A 20,705-nucleotide genomic window follows, 5' to 3' on the forward strand; every position below is an offset into this window, starting at 1 on the left:
TTTTTTGATGAGACGTTTCACTTTAACTATATGCAGATAACCTTTTCATTACATTTGGGGATAACATGTGGTAGACTGGAACCAGCTCATAATGGTTCGCTTTTATGTTGTATCTTTCAGGATTCAGTGCCAGTTAGCAAACACAGCCATTATTAAAAACTAAACTGTGTAACTTTACAATTGAATAAATTCTACTCAGAACATATCATTTATTTCTAACACATTTAACTATTTAGGTTATTAATGTCTATTACATTTTAATGTACAATGTACAATGATATGCTACTGTACATTTCTTCTCACTTGTGGACCTCACATTGGTAGTCTAAATTAACGATGATGCAAATATTTACAACATAGAAATTATTAAATGTTCCAATTCAAAGTGTGATTTATTCTATTTTTATTATCTAAAGTTCATAAATTGATGAACAAAAAAAATATTTTTTGGATGTTCAAAACGTACCCAAGGCCTTATTCATCATGCTAGGCAAGGGCTCTGTCACTGAGCCACATCCCATGCCACTGATGAAAAATTTTAATAATGAAAGTAAAGTTAAATTTGAACCATATCTATGTCTGCTATATTGTGACAGCCCATAAAATCCTGAGAAATATTCTTCCAGTATTTGAAACTATTTTCCAATTAAGATGTTGTTTGTTGATAAATTAATGAGGTTCCCACATACATTTTTGCTGTCATACTTCTGTCTTACTTGATAGCATAAATGAAACATCAAGGAGCATCAATGTCAGAACTATACTTATTCATCACTTGCCACCAGAGTTTGCTGACAGATGCAAGATTTTGATGAATTACCAGTGTACACCATCTATAATAATTGAGGTTTATGATAAAGAATATGTACATTTCATTTTTTGCTTATTGACTGTTATACATTGTTTATATCATTAAAATCTATAATTGATTTATTTGTATACACAATATATACTTTCTTACTCCCTAAAAAGAGTTGTTAAAAAGTACTACTAGTGCGAATAAGTTAAAGTATTCTTCATTGACCTCTAGTCCAAGAACTCTCCAGTCCTTTATTTTTCTATATCTAGAGTTCCATATATTGTAAAATAAATAATTTTCATGACTTCATATATTAGCTTAAAATTAATTTAATCAACATATTTTTTAGAGTGACCCATTAAAGATTAAGCATGATACATGACTACTGGCATAAAGTCCTTAAAGCAATTTGGTTTATATTTGAAGAAGTGCAAAAATATAAAAATTATCATCAAATAATTAGACATTTAAATATACTTCACAAAGGAACTTATTGAAACTGTGAACACTATATAACAAATGCCCATATCATTTAGAAAAGTTATGGAAAATTAAATATTTAAATCTGATAATAATTATAATACACCTAGGTGGTAAAATACTATGTAGAGTAATAAATTTTCAGGTAATTTTATAATATTAGGTAAATTTATAATATATTAACAATGTATTCATATAATATGTAAAAATCCCAAATATTAAATGAAAAAATATATTTTTGAAAAATATCAACATATTAACTTATTACTATCATAATGTACAGTTATTTTTATTTAGGGTTCTTTTCGAACATTTGTGATTATCAGATTATTCTAATAACACTTTTACAGTGAAGAAAGATAAAGATAACATAGAAAAATTACGAAAGGAAATTGAATAGAAAACCATTTGACCTTTGGAGAATGAAGAACTTTCTATATTTAGAAACCATAAAATGATGAACAAAATTAGATAAATAGGCAAAGGGCAAACTGGTGGTTCATTTTTTATGAGAACATGATATATTAAACAAGTATATGGGAAAATGTTCAATCATGATGGTAAAATAAAAAAACATTATAAACAGCAAAATAAATAAGATAGATATAGGCAAACTCATTCAAGCAGTTAGTTCTAAATGCTCAAACAGTAGTACAAACCAAAACAAGACCTTTTAAGTACATAAAGCATTTCCTAGAAAGCATATATAGTGTCCATGTATATACACACACATATAAACATTTTTCTTATCACTATTATTAATTACTAATTGAACAACTTCAGTCTAGATTTTTATACTAAGCATCCAATTATAAAACAGTACAAACTACTTGAGAAAAACAGGAAAGTGGTATGTTAATAACACATACACACATTCAAATACTTATTGATCTAAAATGGGAATTTTATATACCCAGTTAAAATTTTACTTAAAAATTTTCACTGAAAATATTCATATTTGGTTGAAGCAGGAGGATCACAAGTTCTAGGCCAGCCTGAGCAATTTCATGAGATCCTATCTCATACAAAAGAAAAATAATGCTGGAGTTGTAGCTCAGTGGTAAAGCATCCTGAGTTCAATCCCCAGTACTAAAAAAAAGAAAAAAAAAAATGTTTAGTGAAGGAAAAGAATGCAGAATCAGGTAAAATGAAACAAAACACAAAATTGTATAACCATGTAAATTTTAAAAATAATTTTTATTAAATACTGTGCATTGAACACTATGCTCTGAACTTCATAGATTTAATTTTTGCTTAATCTTCACAATTCTAAGTGGGTATAAGTATTATTCCAACTTTATAGGTTGTAGAACTACATAAATTTAAACTTACATATAGTAAAGCTGAGTATGTATCTTACTGGTAGAGTGCTTGCCTAGCACATGTTTAATCCCTGGGGTCAATCCCTAGAACCACATTAAAAAAATTAATGTATAATAAAATTAATATATAATAATGTATAATAAAATTATAATATGTATTATATAATTTACAATAGACAATGTATATAATATAATTTATTAAAATTATAATATGTATATATTATATTGTGTAATGTTCAAATCAGGGTAAATATATCTAAATTCTCAAATATCTATCTTTTTTGGTAAAAATATTAAAATTCCTTTCTTCTAGGTTTTTGAAATATACACAAAAGAATACAGTCAGGTAACTATGACATTAGTCATAATAAAATAAATGTATAATAAAATTAGAAGTGAGATACAAAAAAAATGTGAACAAAGGATTATGGTTTTGATTCTCTGTGATGTTTTTCTTATATTCATTTTTCTGAATTTTTTACACAGACTGTAAATGGAACCTATTGTTTCTATAATAGGGATAAAATGCAATTCACTTAATTTAAAAAATTGGTCATTTGACAATAGGAACAGATTAAAAAATGTAGTAAATAAACAATAGAAAAACACTTGACCTCAGGTAGTGGCAATAAAGAAAAGGAAATGGAGAGATCATATAATTCACCTGTATACAAATAAGTATGATTTGGCCCATAAGTACATACTTAAATATCATTTAATGCAACAGTATTCTTAGTGTCTAGCAATTTTGTACAAAATCATTAAGATAATTGAAAACAAACAAACAAACAAAAAACTTTCAGATAAAACAAAAAAATAATACCTAAAAAACTAAAAAGAAAATCTATAAGCAATATAATACAATATTTATCAGATCTGTATCATGAGAGCAATCTTGACCTTGAAGTAATAGAAAAAAAATCACAAAGGGATAAACAAACATATTTGAATATCAAATATTTACAACTGGTAGAAAGAAGAAAACTAAAAAGCATTAGACTAGGAAAATGTTTTTTAAAATATTAAAATTGCAAAATAGTCATTTTAAAGCTTAATTTTGCATTTTAATTGGATCTTTTTATTAACATCCCATCAGGAAAAGATTAAAGTATCTCTCACAAGTTCTAGAGAGACTTACAAACAGTAAATAAAACATCAGAAAATATCATCCTAAATAATAACCAAAATTGCAAATTAGAGCAATTTTTAGTATCATTTTTACTTACTTAACTAGCAAGAAATATAGTGTAAAAATGTCATGAACACTGAATGGTTATCATAAAATCAGACTGTTATAAAACTGCCCTGGCTTAGTTAGATAAGAGAAATATATTCAGCCATTCTTTTGTTCAGTCAAGTGACTGTGACATTATTGTGTATATTTCAAAAACCTAGAAGAAAGGAATTTTAATATTTTTACCAAAAAAGATAGATATTTGAGAATTTAGATATATTTACCCTGATTTGAACATTACACAATGTATACGAATATTGAAACATACTTCATAGACAAGAAGCATTTTCTGTGTCAATTAAAATATACAGAAAAATAAATCTTAGTCTTTTATTTTTTTCCCCTGACATTGGGGATTGAACCCAAGGACTTGCACATGCATACTAGCCATCTCCTTTACCACAGAACTACATCCCCAACCCTTTTTGTCTTTTCAAGTTTTAAGAGAGGGTTTTACCAAGATACTCAGACTGGCCTTAAACTTGTGATCTTCCTGTCTAAACCTTCAAGTAGCTAGGATTACAGGCCACTGTGCCCAGATTTTACAGTCTTTTAGGAGAACTGTTTGGCACAAAGCAATCTCACATCATTTGACCTCCAACTTCTACATATGGAGCTTGGATTTTATGAATTTCAATCATGCATTTAGTATCTCATGCCATTCTCAAAAGCACAGAGTGGTTTAGTAAATTGTCCAACACAGTTATTAGACCTTTATCTCTGTTTCTGGAGGTATTACTGTCAAGCAGTCTAGCAGTCCCTAAGCTGTCTCAAGGGTACTAACAGAGCCATAAATATGACTGCTACATCTGTTAAGTGTGCCTGCCATACTTCCATAGATTCAGAAGCTGTGGTGGATTCACTTGGTTTATAAATAACAACAGAAGCCAAAGCAGCATAATGTTAGGTCCCTATGTCCTTAGTCCCACAGAGAGACTAAATCTAACAGTCCAAATAACAAGCAGCATGCATGGTGGGTCACTCCGCCACTGAGGAGCCAATGCTAAACTTCAGCCAAGTGGTTTTATAGACTACAGCTGTACACAAAGGGGCATAAAAGAGGAAAGTCCCGTGCTTTACTAAAAACAAGAGAGTAGATGAGAAACAGCCTTGAGGAAACCTACTAAGAAATAGAGGTCTGTGAGAGCTCCTCCTCACAAGACTGCCTCCCTCCCCATGTTCTAGTGAGATCCAGAGTTTCTACAGAGATATGTGTGTAACTGTGACATCCCTAGGTGACCTCTATGGAAACTTGCAAGATCACCAAAGCACTGAAGCTGGATCAGTCTACACAGTTGCTGTCCTTTCTGTTCTGTATCTGCTTTTCCCTTCTTGATTCAGGTTCTATTGACTTTCTATCTGTCCTGTATGCCTCCAAATAGCAAGAGTGGAACCAGTATCCATTAAGGATGGCTGTCTGGATCTGACTTTGCAAGGATGGTATATTGGCTATCTCTGAGGTCCATATGCAAGGTTGAAAGGAGCTGTAGGCATATACTAGATAGAATCATGACACTTGAAAGGAGGGTTCTCCACTCAGAATGAAACTAGTGGTCTTAGTAGAAGATTCTCTCACTATCACTACCACCATCACCACATCCCACTGGATGGGACTAGATTTCACCATTTTACCAGGCACCATTTCTTTCCATCTGGCTGGTTCTCTCTGCCAGTATTAATGTGAGTCAAGAAGACTAATGTCTCTAGCTAGAAGGTGTCTCATAGCAGGGACCTCTACAATATATGATGATATGTCATTTTGTGACTGGACACCTACTTAGTTGTTTTTATGGTAGGATGCCTGATAAAAAGAAAGATCAAATAGTTCAAGAGGTAAATGAAATTCCTCAACTTCCTATTTATCCATCAATGGGTTTTTATGATAAAACTCTATCAACAAGAGATTTCCAGAACTCACTGAGCAAAGGTATCTATTAGTTTCCCTGAACTGCACAGCAAATTACCACAAACTAGGTGGCTTGAAACAATAGTAATTTATTCTCTCCCAACTCTGGAGGTCAGAAGCCTGAGGCTCTGAAGGAGACCTGTACACAAAGGGGCATAAAAGAGGAAAGTCCCATGCTTTACTAAAAACAAGAGTGCTTTTGGTGATTGCTGGCAATTTTTGGTATTTTTTTGCTTATAGATTGTATTGCTCTGATCTGGCTTCATCTTCAAATGGTCAGCCTTCTCCAATGAAATTAGAAGATTTATTATAAGAAAATGGCTCACACTATTGTGGAGGCAAAATCCACAGGGAGTTAGTAAGTTGGAAACTGACAAGAGCTGATGATTTGGTTCCATTTGAGTCCAAAGCCTGGAGAACCAGGACAGATGATAGTTGTAGTTTTTATCCAATGACCACCAGGCTTGAGACCCAAGGAGAGCCAAGGTTTCAGTTCAGTTCTGAAGAGAGGAAAGAAGCTGATGCCTCTGTTTGAAGACAGCCAGGAAGGAGAAATTCTCCCTTCCTCAAGAGATAGTCAATCTTTTGTTCTATTCTGGCCTTCAACTATTATACAAGGCCCATCTGCAATCAGGAAAGGAAATTGACTTTACTCATTATACCAACTGAAATGTTAATTTTATTCGAAACACTCAGAATAAGGTTTGTCCAAATATCTGATTACCCCCATGATTTAGTCAAGATGAACCAAAAATGAGCATTCAGACATGGCATTCTCTCTGTGTCATTGTGTCTCTATTTCCAAACCTCCCTTTCCTATAAGGGCACCAGCCATTGGATTACAATGCTGTGGGAAAAAGATACACATAGAGAATTGCACAGTGTGTGACTCCAGGGGCATGCAGCTCAAGAACAGATAAATCTGATAGGAGTGACAGATGCTTGGTCTGGGAAGGGTCACCAGGGAAACTTCTAGTATGATGAATACTCTCTCTGCCTTGCTCTGGATAGTGGTTGTATGTGTGTGTGCATGTATAAAATTCATTTAGCCCTGCACTTAAGATTTGTGCACTTTTTAAATGTATTTTAAACCCCAGTAAAAAATAAAAAGTAAAAACTTTGAAAATTTTTAAATGAAAATATTGTAGCCCCACTACCTGACAGGCATTATTCCAGCACAGCAGTAGAATCAAACCAAACACTTTGCTCTCACAGAATTTATGATCTGAAGACAGGACATTTGATAAATAAGTAAAAACAAGTGAATAAATGTGCATGAGGGTGTGTATGTGTGTTGTGTGTAGAGAGAGAGAGAAAGAGAAAGAATAAGGAAGATAGTTGTATAGTGAAAGATAATGAATAAAATTTAAGCAGGTATCAGGAGGGAAAATTACTGGTGCCAGGTGTGCTGACTTTTGGAAGTTATGTGGGTCAGATCTATATAGTAGTCAGAGAAGACATTGATAAGACAGCATTTAAGCAAAGATCTGAAGAAAATATGCACCCACCATGGTGCTATGTTGGTTTGAAGAATATTTCAGATTGATATAACATTAAGCACTGAGGTGAGTACAGGGTGTGCTCAAGGCAGAGCAGAGGTCGGTGAGACCGGATCACAGTGAAAAAAACCAGAGTGAAAGGAGTGAGATATATGGAGTAAGGATGGAAATGGTGAGATTCCAGGAATATTGCAAAAACAGAGCCCATAGAATTTGCTGATGGACTTGATGTGGGATTTTTAAAAGGAAAGCAGATTTTTATTTGGAGTCTGATCATCTGGTAGCCTAAAGTTGTACTTTATAAATGCGAGGGATTTGGGTATAGATGCAGGCTTGAAAAGGAAACTTAAGAATCTGTAGTGCCAGAAATAGTCACTTCTCAAAGGAAAAAATATAAATCTTCAACAAATATATAAGAAAACATGCTCAATAGCATTAGTTATATGATCCAGCTATCCCATTTCTGTGTATATATACAAAGGAAACAAAATCAGCATATCAAAGAGATATCTGCACACCCCTTGAGGCACTATTTACAGTAACTAAGATATGAAATCAGCTTACGTGCCCATCAACAAATAAATAGATGAAGATAATGTGATACACACACACACACACACACACACACACACACACACACACACATATGCATGCTCAATGGAGTGTTATTCAGTCATAATTAAGAATGAAATCCTGTCATGCACAGCAAAATAAATGGAACTGGAAGACATTACATTAAGTAAAATAAGCCAAATACAGAAAGACAAATACAGCATGTTCTTTCTTATAATATGGAAGCTAGAAAAAAGTCATCTTGAATGTAGGACAGTGATTAATGGAAGTTGGGAAGGGCATTGGAAGACTGTGGATAAAGACAGGGTGATCAGTGCATGTGTGCATATGTGGAAATATCACACAGAGCTCTATTCACATGCATAATTAATATATGTTAATAAAAAATAATAATTTATAAGAGATGGCCCAAGGATATGGAGGAGTTGGAAACTTCAATTTTTAAAAAAAATAAAATAAGACCTCTGATAATTATTTGATTCCTAAATTGTATGTCTGCATATCTTTGATAAAACAAAAACTAAATATAAAGATGATAGTTCATTAATTTTGCTCTCATAGTTGATTTCTGTTCACATTATCCATATCTTCCCTCAAGGTTCATTTTCTTCTTCTGAAATATATCTCAGTAGGTGTCAGCAGTTGTTCACTCTTAAGTCTTTTAATATCTAAAAGTGCATACTGTCCCCTGAGAGAGAGCTAGCATGAGGTCCTCTCTGGTTCTGTCCCAACGTGCTTCATAGATAGGTAGTGTGTCTCAGCACTAGAAGCTGAAGATAACCACTGGTTTCTTAGAGGGCAGAGGACACATGGGTAGAGGCAACTGCAGGAAAGAGAGCACCTGTGAAGGAAAATGTCCAAACAACATCTGAAATGATGTGGGTCAGATCCATATCAATCAACCAGTTTCAAATATTGCTATTAGTTAGGCCCAGAAAGTGCAGAGTCAGCCTTAACAAACCCTGAAAGATGTCACTTGTCTTCCTTTACCACCTTGCCAGAAACCTCAATTGAGAGGTGGGAGAAATGCATAATTTTAAATGCAATCAGGAGCTTTAACTATGAAATGGGGCTGGAATAGGTACTGGTATGAAAATGTATTTTGTATATTAAAGTGCCTTTAAAGCTTGTTATTAACCTAAGTGTGCTCAGAAACATCAAAGGCCTACCCATTTTGAGAAAGAAAAAAGACTTCCTTTTCTAAAAATATTTAAAAATGGGAATGAGGGACCAACTAAATTTGTAATTTTGTCATCCTTTTAGTTAGTCCCATCTACCATACAGGTTCAATTACCCATATCAGCAGTTTGAAAATACTATCCCCATTTACCAATGCCTATTTTTGCTGTCAGTGTAATGCTCATCCCTTCCTGGATTATTGGTATTTTCTCTTAAGGTGCATATTAGACTTTATATCTTTGATGTTCTCTATTTTATTATGTGTCAAGTGTGGATTTGTTTTTATTTATGTAGCTTGGAGAGCTTAGGCTAGGCTGCATTCTTGATCTGAAGTTTCAAAATCTTTGATTTATTTTTGTTTGTTTCAATGCTGCTAGAGTTCAGAACTTAAGTTCCCTAAAGGTCCATGTGTTAAAGGCCTATTCCCTAGAGTAGCAATACTGGAAGGTTGTGGAACCTTTAAGAGGTGAGGCCTATTGGAAGGCTTTGAGTCACTGGGAATGTGCCCTTGAAAGGGATGTGGTACAATGATCTCTTCCTCTTTCTCTTTTCTTTTCAGTAATGGAAAGAGAAGGTTTTTGAACAGCCATTCATTTTCACCATGATGTGCTTCTTTAACACAGGCTCAAATCAATGGAGTCAATTAATCAGGGACTGAACTTCTAAAACTATGAGCAAAATAAAGCTTTTCTCTTTACAATTTGACTTATCTCAGGTATTTTTTACCTGAAAAAGCTAACATAAATGTTGAAAATTACCTCCTAAAAATATTGCCTCTTTATCATTCCTTCTAATCTCTTCTAAAATTCTCAACAAATATAGGTGAGAGATTCTCAATCCATTTTCAATATCTCTAAACAATTTTTTTTTGTTGTTCTGGCATTTTTCTTATTTACCAGCTTCTGGCTAACTATTTAACTATTTAGTTGTATCTAATCTAAAATTCCTCTCATCTAGATTTCTCTTAATTTGTTCTATTTAAGGCTGTGAATAATTCTTCTATATATCTTCCATTTTTAGTGTTTTTTCACAGTCTTAACATATTATTATTCACATTTTATAAATTTATTCCTTTCCATAACATTTTAGCATCTTAAATGTAATTCCTGTAGTATTTGTCAACTAGTCCAGGTAATTTTATATGCACTTTGGTTGTTCGGATATGAGTTTAGTAATAAAAATACCTAGGGCTTCTAGTTCAAACTCACATTGAAGATACTGGAATCTGGTCCCTGAACCAAGGAAACAGGTTGGTTCAGGTGTGAACACAAAGTTACATCTGTGTCCAGTTATTCTCCAAAGCCAAAATCTTTCTATAGATATCATTATTAGACTTTATCTTAGTTTTTTATGTTTTCTTTCATAAGTAAGACAGTTAATTCTTGTCTGCTTAAAGCTGCAAACCTGTCTCAGGTCTGCACTATTATTCCTCTTTAACCATGGCTGCTGATCCTCCAGCCTTGCTGGTCCCATAGTCCAGAGTTCTGCAATCTTGACTATCAACAGCATTGTTGTTTTCTCTTTCTTAAATTTTAGCTACTACTGTTTTAGAATAAGGACATGGGATCCATCAAACCATAAGCTTAACAGTCCACCTTCACTAGAATCTGCTCTCCTACTCTAACATATTGAATTGACTACTCAGTTCTTTTATTCATAACACAGAGTAAGTTGAGAAGACAGCAGAGTAGAGGAGGTCATTTTCCAGGCTGTTCCATGGCATGAAACCAAGAAAGCAGATAGGTAACTTCTCATTAAGGTGGGTGAAAAAAGGTTGGGGCGGGGGGGCTTTACTGGGAATTAATACTAGACATTCAAAGCAGATCAGGGACTCAGGGGGTTGGATATAATAGAATAAGGAAGAAGTCCCCCCTACCCCCGCTTTAAAACCAAATGCATTTTAGACATCAGATTTTTACTAAATACTATCAAATTTTAAATAACTTTCTCGTTAATTTCATTTTCTCAACAAGCTATAATTATTTTTTATTTCCTCTTTGGCCTAAGAATTATTTAGAAATTTTTGTTCTTTTGCATCCAAAATATGAATCAGTTTTATTCATCAATTTTTCTAATTTTACCCCCCTTTTATTAATCTGTTCTATATATACATATATATGTTTCCCGCCATATGAGTCATGAAAGAAAAGTCTCAAGTCATCAAAGTTCTTTTTATCTGTCTTCAGGAAGAAACACAAGAAACCCTACCTCAGCAAACCCCAGAGCAGCTTCCTAACTTTCAGTGTCAATAAGATACTGGCTAAAATTCCCCATAGCTGACAATATTACCAATAAAACAAATAGATTTTTAGAAATGCATGCCTGTATTTCATATTATTTTATACCATATTTCTATCTTATTCATACTCTGACCATGTGAATTAAAAGGAAAAAGCTTTTCAGGAGACTTATTTATATAGATTTCATTAGGTTCAAACTAATCTATTAAGGACACTGAGAGTGTACCTCAGAGCCAGAAGTTCCTTGGGGTAAATTTCTACATTTTGTCCTACTTCACATTGTTAGATTCAGTAAAAAATGCAATGAGGAAACAGGAAGGAACATTGAATGAATTTGAATTTACCTCAGCTTCTGACTTAATCTGGTAAATGTCTTTCCCTTTTTGGAGAGTGAATGGAAAAGTTAAAATTTGAAACAAGCTCTATGATATGTGAAGTAAAGGGATGTTATAAAAGGCCAATGCCCACATCATTGATCCTAACTGCCAGCAGTTTTATGTGAGTTGTTTGATGTTCTGACACCCCTGCAGCCAAGTTGAGCTGATGAAAAATAAAGAAAGTGAGAACCAGGCTATGCAGAGACCTAGAAGAAAATCCAACAGGGAGCTCTTCCTCTGACCATGTTGGATTCAAATCACTAATTCTCAAAGTGTTTCTCTGGAATGAGAGCATCAGTTTTACCTGGGAGTTCAATAAAAATACATTCAAGGGACCGTTTCATGACATATTGAATCAGATTCTGGGGACAGAGGCTAAAAAACTGGGTGGGGAAAGTGGAGAGAAAATTGGTCAAAAGTACAAATTTGCAATTATAAAATTAATACATTCTGAGAACCAAACATGCAGGATGGTGACTATATTTAAGGAGAGGTGCAGCCATAGCAAAACCATAGACCATGAGGGGAAGAGGAGAACTCAGGGAGGAGATACAGATCTTTGTGAGAATTACTAGAAGGGATTAGGCAGGATTTCAGGAGCCATACAAGCTAGATGGTGTTAAATTTAGTCTGTTCCCAGGAGGGAACTGGATTGTTAAGTAAGTCAACCTAAATTTAAGTCTGTTTATAAAGTTAGAATCAAATTTGAGGGCTGGAGATGTGGCTCAAGCAGTAGCGCGCTCGTCTGGCATGCGTGCGGCCCGGGTTCGATCCTCAGCACCACATACAAAGATGTTGTGTCCGCCGAAAACTAGAAAATAAATATTGAAAAATTCTCTCTCTCTCTCTCTCTCTCTCTCTCTCTCTGTCCCACTCTTTCTTTAAAAAAAAAAAAAACAAATTTGATTCTAATATAATCATTAGATGAATAGGGTAGGAACACTGCTAGGAGAAGTGCTGTACAGATGTCCAGAGCGGCATGCACCCAACAGGTGTATAGCCAACACATTAGGTTTCCTTCATCCCACTAATGGGTAATTGAGGACCTTGACTCAGTTTCTGCTTTGTTCAGCACTGATTGTAAAACTAGTTCAATCATGACAAGCCTGGCAGGTGGGGAGACAGGATGGTGAGAGAAGACAATAGGGAAAGAGGAACGGGAAACCAACTATGGGATTTTACCATTGAAAATTCAAGATCTTAATGACACCCACAGTTGCAGGAGAACTGGGGCAGTTGGGCACCCTATACTCAAGTAAATAGCTTTTGATTTTCTAAGGTAGAAATAAATTTTAATTTACTCTTTTTATCTTAAAACTTTGTGAATTAAAAACACCATTACTTCAATAATCAATTTTCAATTATTCAATTGATTCATGTGTTTTGGAAGTATGTATTTCCAGAAATCTGCACAATTGTGTATTCTTTTTGTGAAACAAAAGTAATTATAAAGCAATGTGAAATTGTGTGTTTTACAATACTACTGTTCAAAAATAAAAAAGTTTATATTTTAGCTTATATTCAATATTTACTGAGTGGATATGTGTTGAAGAGCTACAGGACATCTGGAGTGACAATGCTTACTGAAACTCAAGGACAAAACTGTGGAACAGATGTGTTGTGCATGAATTACGAAGTAAAAGAATGAATCACAGAATCACAAAAGTATTGGACACTAAAGAGATTCCAAACAGGTGCAGGAAAAAGCAATCAACTCTGATCTATTTTGTCAAATTTGAGCACTTATGTCTGATTCTTCTTTACTTGAAAAGAATATTTCAGGTTTTGTTTTATACCTTTGATATGAAGTGCTAATATTCAAATTTTCTCTGATTAATTTTTATAAAAATGATATCTTATAAATAAATCTAATTTTATAATATCTGTTAATATGACTAAGAGACTTGGGACACATTCACCTAAAGTATGATTCTATAATTATGAGCTTTAGGTTCTAGGTGTCATAAATCAAATCAAAAGATACCTGAATATAAAAGATTGTATTATTCCTTGCAGAGAAACAGCTGCGTGGAAGACAGGAATACAATGACTTGAGGTCTTCTCAAAAACTAACATTTTTATATGAATAATGTTCAAAAAAAACTCCTTCCACCAACTCAACAGTGTATAATCTATGAGGAAGAGAGAAGGGATAAAGAGGATTTTTACAGGAGACAATTGTCCTGATAAATTATAGTCTAAAAGCTTGGATCTTCTCAACCAAAAGCTTGGATCTTCTCAACCAAAATTTGCCTAATTTTTATTTTCTATTGTCCCAAAGGGGCTTTAGGAAAGATATAAATGAGATATAGGTAAATTTATTCTATAGTTAGCCAGTAAAAGGAAATAAAGGAAACTCTATTTTAACATTTGAGTCAAGCTATTTTACTTTAAAATAACTTAAATACCTAAAGAAAGGAGAAAGACTGCTTGGATTCTTCACTCTCTCATGTTATGACATGCCTCATATGCTTCAACAACATGTATTAGGACTGAATAAAAAAACCAATCCTTTACATAAGTTTTTTCATTTATTTGTTTTTAAGGTAGATCATCATATAACACAAGGACATTTTCTAATAATAAGTAATTTATACATGGAAGTATTATCAGGTCTTATTATTGATAACATATGGCCACAATACAGTAAACATGAATCTCTAGCAAATTATAAGAGCACAGCCCTACCCCTATCCTGGGTGCACACCCAAGACTCATGTAAGAGAATAGAGAAGAAACAAATGTTCTTCAGAGTGAGACGTGAAACCCTCCAGTATGCAAGTTTCCGTGGTTCATTCACAATTAGTTTTAAATGAGTAATTACAAGAAGTTTATGAAGATGAATAACCAAGCACATTGAATTTCCCTTTCCTGATTCCTTGATAAAGTGCTACATAAGATGGATGAATGGTTGGTAGATACATACATCATGCATATATACATACATAGGTACATAGAATGATCCAATAAGTAAATAATTATCCATATGAAACTTAGGATAAATTATAAGTAAATATGGGAAAGGGAGAAGGTAATGAGTATGTTTGGGACAGGAATTGATAGTGGGAGTGGGAGTGGGGATGGGGGTGAAGGAAGTAGTGAAACCCAGCTGCCAGGCCTCCTTTGTAGCCCAGAAAGCCCATTGTAATGTTAGCAGCTAATCCCTGCAGTGGATGCTTATCTGCTTCAGCTGTGAGGATCCCAGCTGACAAAGCCTCATTCTTCTCCACTACCTTTGAGTGGCTTGTTGCTGCTCTCAGTGTTGCAGCTCTAAGGCAAACCATGTCCTCCAGGGTTGCAACAGACTTCAGCAATTTACTGCCAACTTCTTTGCATGTTCTAAAAGATTAAAATTCACGGGGCAACCAACAGCAAAAACGAAAAGAATAGGATTGAGTCAAGTGTGTAAAATAGAAACAGGACTCTTGCAGGGGCATCTTGGAGAGACTGTAATAGGGATTGCTTCCTGAGTGTGTAAGTCTAGGGGTTTACACAGTAGAACTTGGATCAACAGCTGTTGGTCCAAATTTATGCTAATTAGGGTTTAGAAAAGTACTAATGCTATTGGCTAGCCCTTCCATCCCATTCAGTTTTGCCCTACTTTGGTTTTCTCACCAGCCTGTCAGGAAGCAGGAAGTTGAAAGCATGGAATTGTGGGTGCTCAGTTCCAGCTGCGGCACCTTATGGAGCCAGCATCCATACTGTGCCCAATCCACAAGTCAGCACACCCTGACTTGCCTTGGCCTGGCTCACTTCCTTCAGGCCAGTGCTGGTATAGCAGGTTCCATGAAGCCGCTGCCTGTGATCCACACCTGTGCTCCAGCTGGCCCAGGCCCTGGCTTTACAGACCCAGGATAGGAACTTGGCTTCAATAGTGCCTTTGTGGTGGAGAAAAGTATGAAATGTATAAGATGGAGGCAGAGCTGGTGGGGAGGATAGTTAGTGAATATGTAATGGAAATTAGATAACAAATGGGTTGTTAAAGAGTAGGTATGGAAGGGTCAGAAGGTGAATGAATGGGCAGTGGGTGGGTTGGGGTTGGTGTAAGTAGCAAATGTGTGGGAGGAGTGAGTTGTATAGGCAGTGATGGTGTTGGGGAGAGAGGTAGATAATGCATGTGTTTTGCATAGAAGGTAGATGAGAGTGTTGAGAGGTTAACAACCTCTAATATTCTCTTAAGTGAGCAGTTGAAAGGAATTAAGTACATAGTAGAAGAGTAGATGTTGAGTAGTAGTAGAGTAGATAGTGGTTAGGTAGAGAGTATGAGGCAGGGTGTGATTTTTAAGTCATGAGTGATTGTAGATTTGGACCTGGTTCTTGCAATCACATTTTTTTCAGTTCATTGGACCTGGGATTTGGTCTAAAAACCGTATTTTGATATGAATCTTAAAGCAAGACTTTCTATAGAGTTCAAAGTTCTACAGTAGACCTTGATGCTGGATAGTGAAATAGGCCCTCTTACCTCAGACAAGGACTTCCCCCTTGACAAATTAGAGTTGGACCTAAATCAACATTACTCATGCATTTTGGACCAGAATCTCAGACCTTGATCTTCAACCGAGTGCTGAACCCAGACCTCAGAAGTGGAAGTCGGACCCTGAACCAGAAACAGATGTAAAACTCAAACCTGGACTTTTGACGAAGACCTTGCATTAACCTATACTTTTCATCTAAACCAGAACCTGATTTTTGATCCCAGAAATTGGACTAAACTTGATCTTAAGCCTAGATATTGGAATATACTCTGATCTGAACATCAACTCTGACCTTAGGTCACGGAACTTGGATTTGGACCTGGACCTTAAAATTGGGGTTTGGTATTTGTATCTGAACTTTGAATCTGAACATCAAATTTCAAACCTGGACCAATGTCTTGCACCCTGAACTTAATCTTAGACCATGGACCTAGATTTGTCCAGGATTCAGGACATAAAATTAGTCCAGAATTTGGAACCTCACACTTTAACTCTGATATAGAATTTGCAGCGTATCTGATATAGAATTTGCAACTTAACTTTTTTTTTTTCCATGTGAGCACAGGATAAGCTCCCCACAAAACTGGTTCAGATGTCAATTAATGATGCCAGATGTTCACCAATAGGACATAAAATGTTTATTACCAGTAGAATGAAGCTATGTAGATGGTAAGCAGGAAATGGATTCAAGATAGTCTAAAAGTGGTTGAGAGAGTAAGAAGGAGTTAAGTGGCTTGAGGTTTCATTGTCAGTAAGTGATGAAAATAGAGGGAGGTCGTGGGCCAGGTCTTGCATGATTTGAACTTTCTGCCAGTTCCATGAGAGGAAGCACATAGGTTTGCTTATCGGCTTGCTAAGCTACAAGCAAGAGAAAAAGGGAGGAAACTGAGACTTAAAAGCTGTCAGTAGTCAAACATTAAAAATGCAGTAAGACTCTTTGCTTCAATTCACCTCTGATGAATGACTAATGGCTGAAATATGCCATAATTCTAATAATTGAATTTAAACTTGTTTAAGTAAGCCATTACAATGCTTTATGAGGTCTATAGCCTGAATCCAGTAAGGGAAATAAAATTTCCATTGAATGCCAAGTTCAAGAACCCAACATAGTATATTTTCTGAAGCAAAGTGAGTTCCTTAGCCACTATTCCCTAAACTTTGAAGGGGATGTGAAGTACCTGAATTATGTGCTGATCCATAAATGACTTTGGTATGTATTTAAATAGCTGTAAGACAAGAAAACCAGAGTTTGTTACCCCAAAGGTGGCAGAAAAGGAACTTCTGTTGCCACTGGTTAAATTGGTCCATAAAACTATGCAGGTATGGCTGACTGTTCGATGGGACATACAGTGCAGAGATGCCTGCCTGTAGTTCAGCCCATTGTGCTGAACATTAAACCCAGATTTTATTTTAAAGTTTCAACTAAGGGGTGACCAGCAACATCTCTCCAGAAGACTATGGTATATGTAATATTGGTAATTCCAGCAACAAAATATTCCATCTCTCCATCTTATTAACTCAGGGGGCCTGAGGTAACCAGTCATTCCAGGAGAGGGGTGATTTCATCCAGTACCTTATGGCAAAGGACTAAGGACAAGGATGAAGCCACTTTCTTCTGTGGAAGGGATATGACAGATGGTCTCACTATATCTTAAGGAAGGATATTTTTGCTTGAGAAAGGTTTAAGTGGCAATGAAAAGCCTTCAGAGTACTCTTTTCATGAGATAAGGAATAATGAGAAGCTGGGTACAGAAAGTCACAGGCTCAGTCTGTCAGAGAGTACATATCCAGAAAGACCCAATATGACCCCAGAAATTTTCACTCTAATGGTATATGGAAGAGGCTTAAGAAAGGCAGAAACCCATAAGCAACTTATAAACATCTTGGGTGGTCTACAGACTCTGGGGTTGGGGGTACAGAAAAGGAAGTCACTAAAGGCTCTACAAGGGGTTGCTTAGGACCACTAATGGGAGTTCCTGTTATTTTTCAATTTGGACAGATTCTACAACCCTTTTTTGTAGGTCGCCCATTCAAAGTTGACCAATTTGCAAGTTACAAAATAAAAGTTCTTAACTAAAATTGTAAATGAGGCACATGTTGCCTCCAATACTTAAAGATGCCAGTGTTCTAGCATTGTGGGGACTCACATGATCAATAGTTGTTTCTTAATACCACAATATAAAGTGTCCCTCATCCTATCAGATGATGCCTAGAAGTTTTACTAAGGTGGCAGGGCCAGGCCATGAACTATGTGTGGGATAATGGGCCATCCCTTACGATGAGTTCCTTTTGAATGCTCATAATGAGTATGTCAAATGAATATCAGAGAAAGATTTCACTAATATAATGTCATACCTATGGTTCTGTAGAATTGTGAATGAATTGAGATAATTCCTGCAAAGACCTTGTGATGGTAGGGCTGTTGAGGTACCCCTTGAATAGCCAAGTCAAGATGCATTGTCTCTCTAGAAGTGAAGGCAAATAGTGGCTGAGATATTGTTGAATTAGGTGTACAACAAAACATAAACAAAATCTATGACTTCAAAGAATTTTTTCAGTTGCTGTTTAGTTATGTCAATGATTTCAATAATAGTGGTTATGAAGATCTCAATAGGCAAGACTGTGGTATTGAGTAATTTATAGTGAGGAACTATTCATTTTTTCCAGGTTTAAGAATGGCTAAATTGGATCAAAGTAGGACTTAAATAATGGATTTTGATATGCAAAGGTCCTGCTTTAATGCATTTGAAGATATATTGGGGTCTAAGGCCCAGGTAAAATCCATGTCAGAGGATCAGGTTCAAAATCTAGAACCATATCTAAAGTCCATGTCCAACTTTGACACCCAGAGTCTTAGTTGAAGATCAAGATCCAGGTTACTGAGACCAAGATCAAGTTCTAAACTAGGATTTAGAGCTGAGATCAAGGTTACAGGTTAAGGTCCAAGATTTAAAGTCACTTCAATATTCCTTAGCATCCAAACACAAGGTTGAAATATTATTGTTCACTTTTAAGGACAAGGTTCAGATTTGAAGTCCATATTCAAGACCCAAGACTAAGGTCTAAAATCAAAGTTCAGGCCAAACCTAGGATTTATATTCAGCACAAAGATTAGTGGCCAGCTTCAAGATCAAAACCTGTCAAGGTACATGTTCAAAGTTCAGATCTATTAAGTTAATTGTACAGGAAAAATCAAGGTGCAAAGTCAAGGTACAATCTCAGGGTCTAAAATACAAGTCCAGTAATTAGATCAAATATCCTGGTTTAAAGTCCAGTCTTGATCTACCTTCCAATTCCCAAGACCAAGGTCCAGGTCCAGAATCAATTATAAGTTTCAAGTCAGATTCATGTCTAGTATCCAAGCATGATGTCAAGTTCAAGATCACAATAAAATCCAAGTCCAATTCAACATCCAAGATCCTAGCCTGAGTTCAACCTCCAAACCCAAGATCAGCACTGAGATACAAGATCCAGATAGAAAACCCAGGTTAAAGCCCAATTTGCAAGTCTAAGATTAAGTCTGAGATCCTGAACAAATGTGTAGGTTCAGGACTAGATTCTGGGGGAGTTTCTAGGTTCATATAAAATTTATGTTGAACTTTCAATATCTAGGACTGGGTCAAGATTAAGAAGAGAGGTGTAGATTCTTGGTCAGATGACAACCTAGTTACAAAACCAAAGTTTAGGTCCAAGACCATGTCCAGATGTGGATGTGGAGTCTAGTTCTAAAGTCCAGTTCCAGGTTCCAGGTCTAAGGTACAGGTATGAATTAAGAGGTCTCTTTTCAAGATCAAAGTCTAGTCCAAGGTTCTAGGCAAACTGAGGTATGAAGTATGAACTTGCTCATACTTGCAGTTCCAAGGTCTAAGGCCAAATTCAAAGTTCATGTCAAGGTTCAAGAATAAAGATCAGTTTATGATCTGAGATTAGTACAATGTCCTAGTTCAAAATCTATGTCAAATATTTAGGAACAAGGTCCCAGGCCCAACTCAAATGTTCAGGCCCAGGCTTAAAGACCACATCAATGTCTAGTATCCAAGCATGTGGCTCTGGTCCAATGTATGTGCAAGGTGAAGTCCAGATCAACATTAGTGTGGGTAGTTCAAGGTGCAGATTATATTAGATCTAAATTAGACCTACATTAGAGTTTGTAGTCCCAAGACATAAGTCCAAGCAGCAGGTTCAATCTGTGGCCAAAGTCTAGCTTTAGCATACAGAATTGAGTCTAGGTCTAAGTCCAAGATCTGTGAGTAAGCTCCAGATGTGAGTCTCAGTTCATTTTCAATCTCTATGCACATATCTGATGCTTCAGTCACTATCCAAACCCACCTCACACACCATTACTACCTACAACCTGTCCCAAACCCACCTACTATTCTGAACCCCTATTTAACATCTTTCCCAGCCTACTTTCTTTATTCGATACCAGGGATTGAACTCAGGGGCATTCAACCACTGAGCCACAAAAACCCCAGCTCTAGTTTTTGTATTTTTTATTTAGAGACAGGGTCTAACTGAGTTTTTAGCACGTCACCATTGCTGAGGCTTGCTTTGAACTCACGATCCTCCTGTCTCAGCCTCCTGAGCTGGTGGGATTACAGTTGTGCTAATGCACCCAGCT

This window comes from Callospermophilus lateralis, chromosome 1 (genome assembly GCF_048772815.1).
Source record: "Callospermophilus lateralis isolate mCalLat2 chromosome 1, mCalLat2.hap1, whole genome shotgun sequence".
NCBI lineage: Eukaryota > Metazoa > Chordata > Mammalia > Rodentia > Sciuridae > Callospermophilus > Callospermophilus lateralis.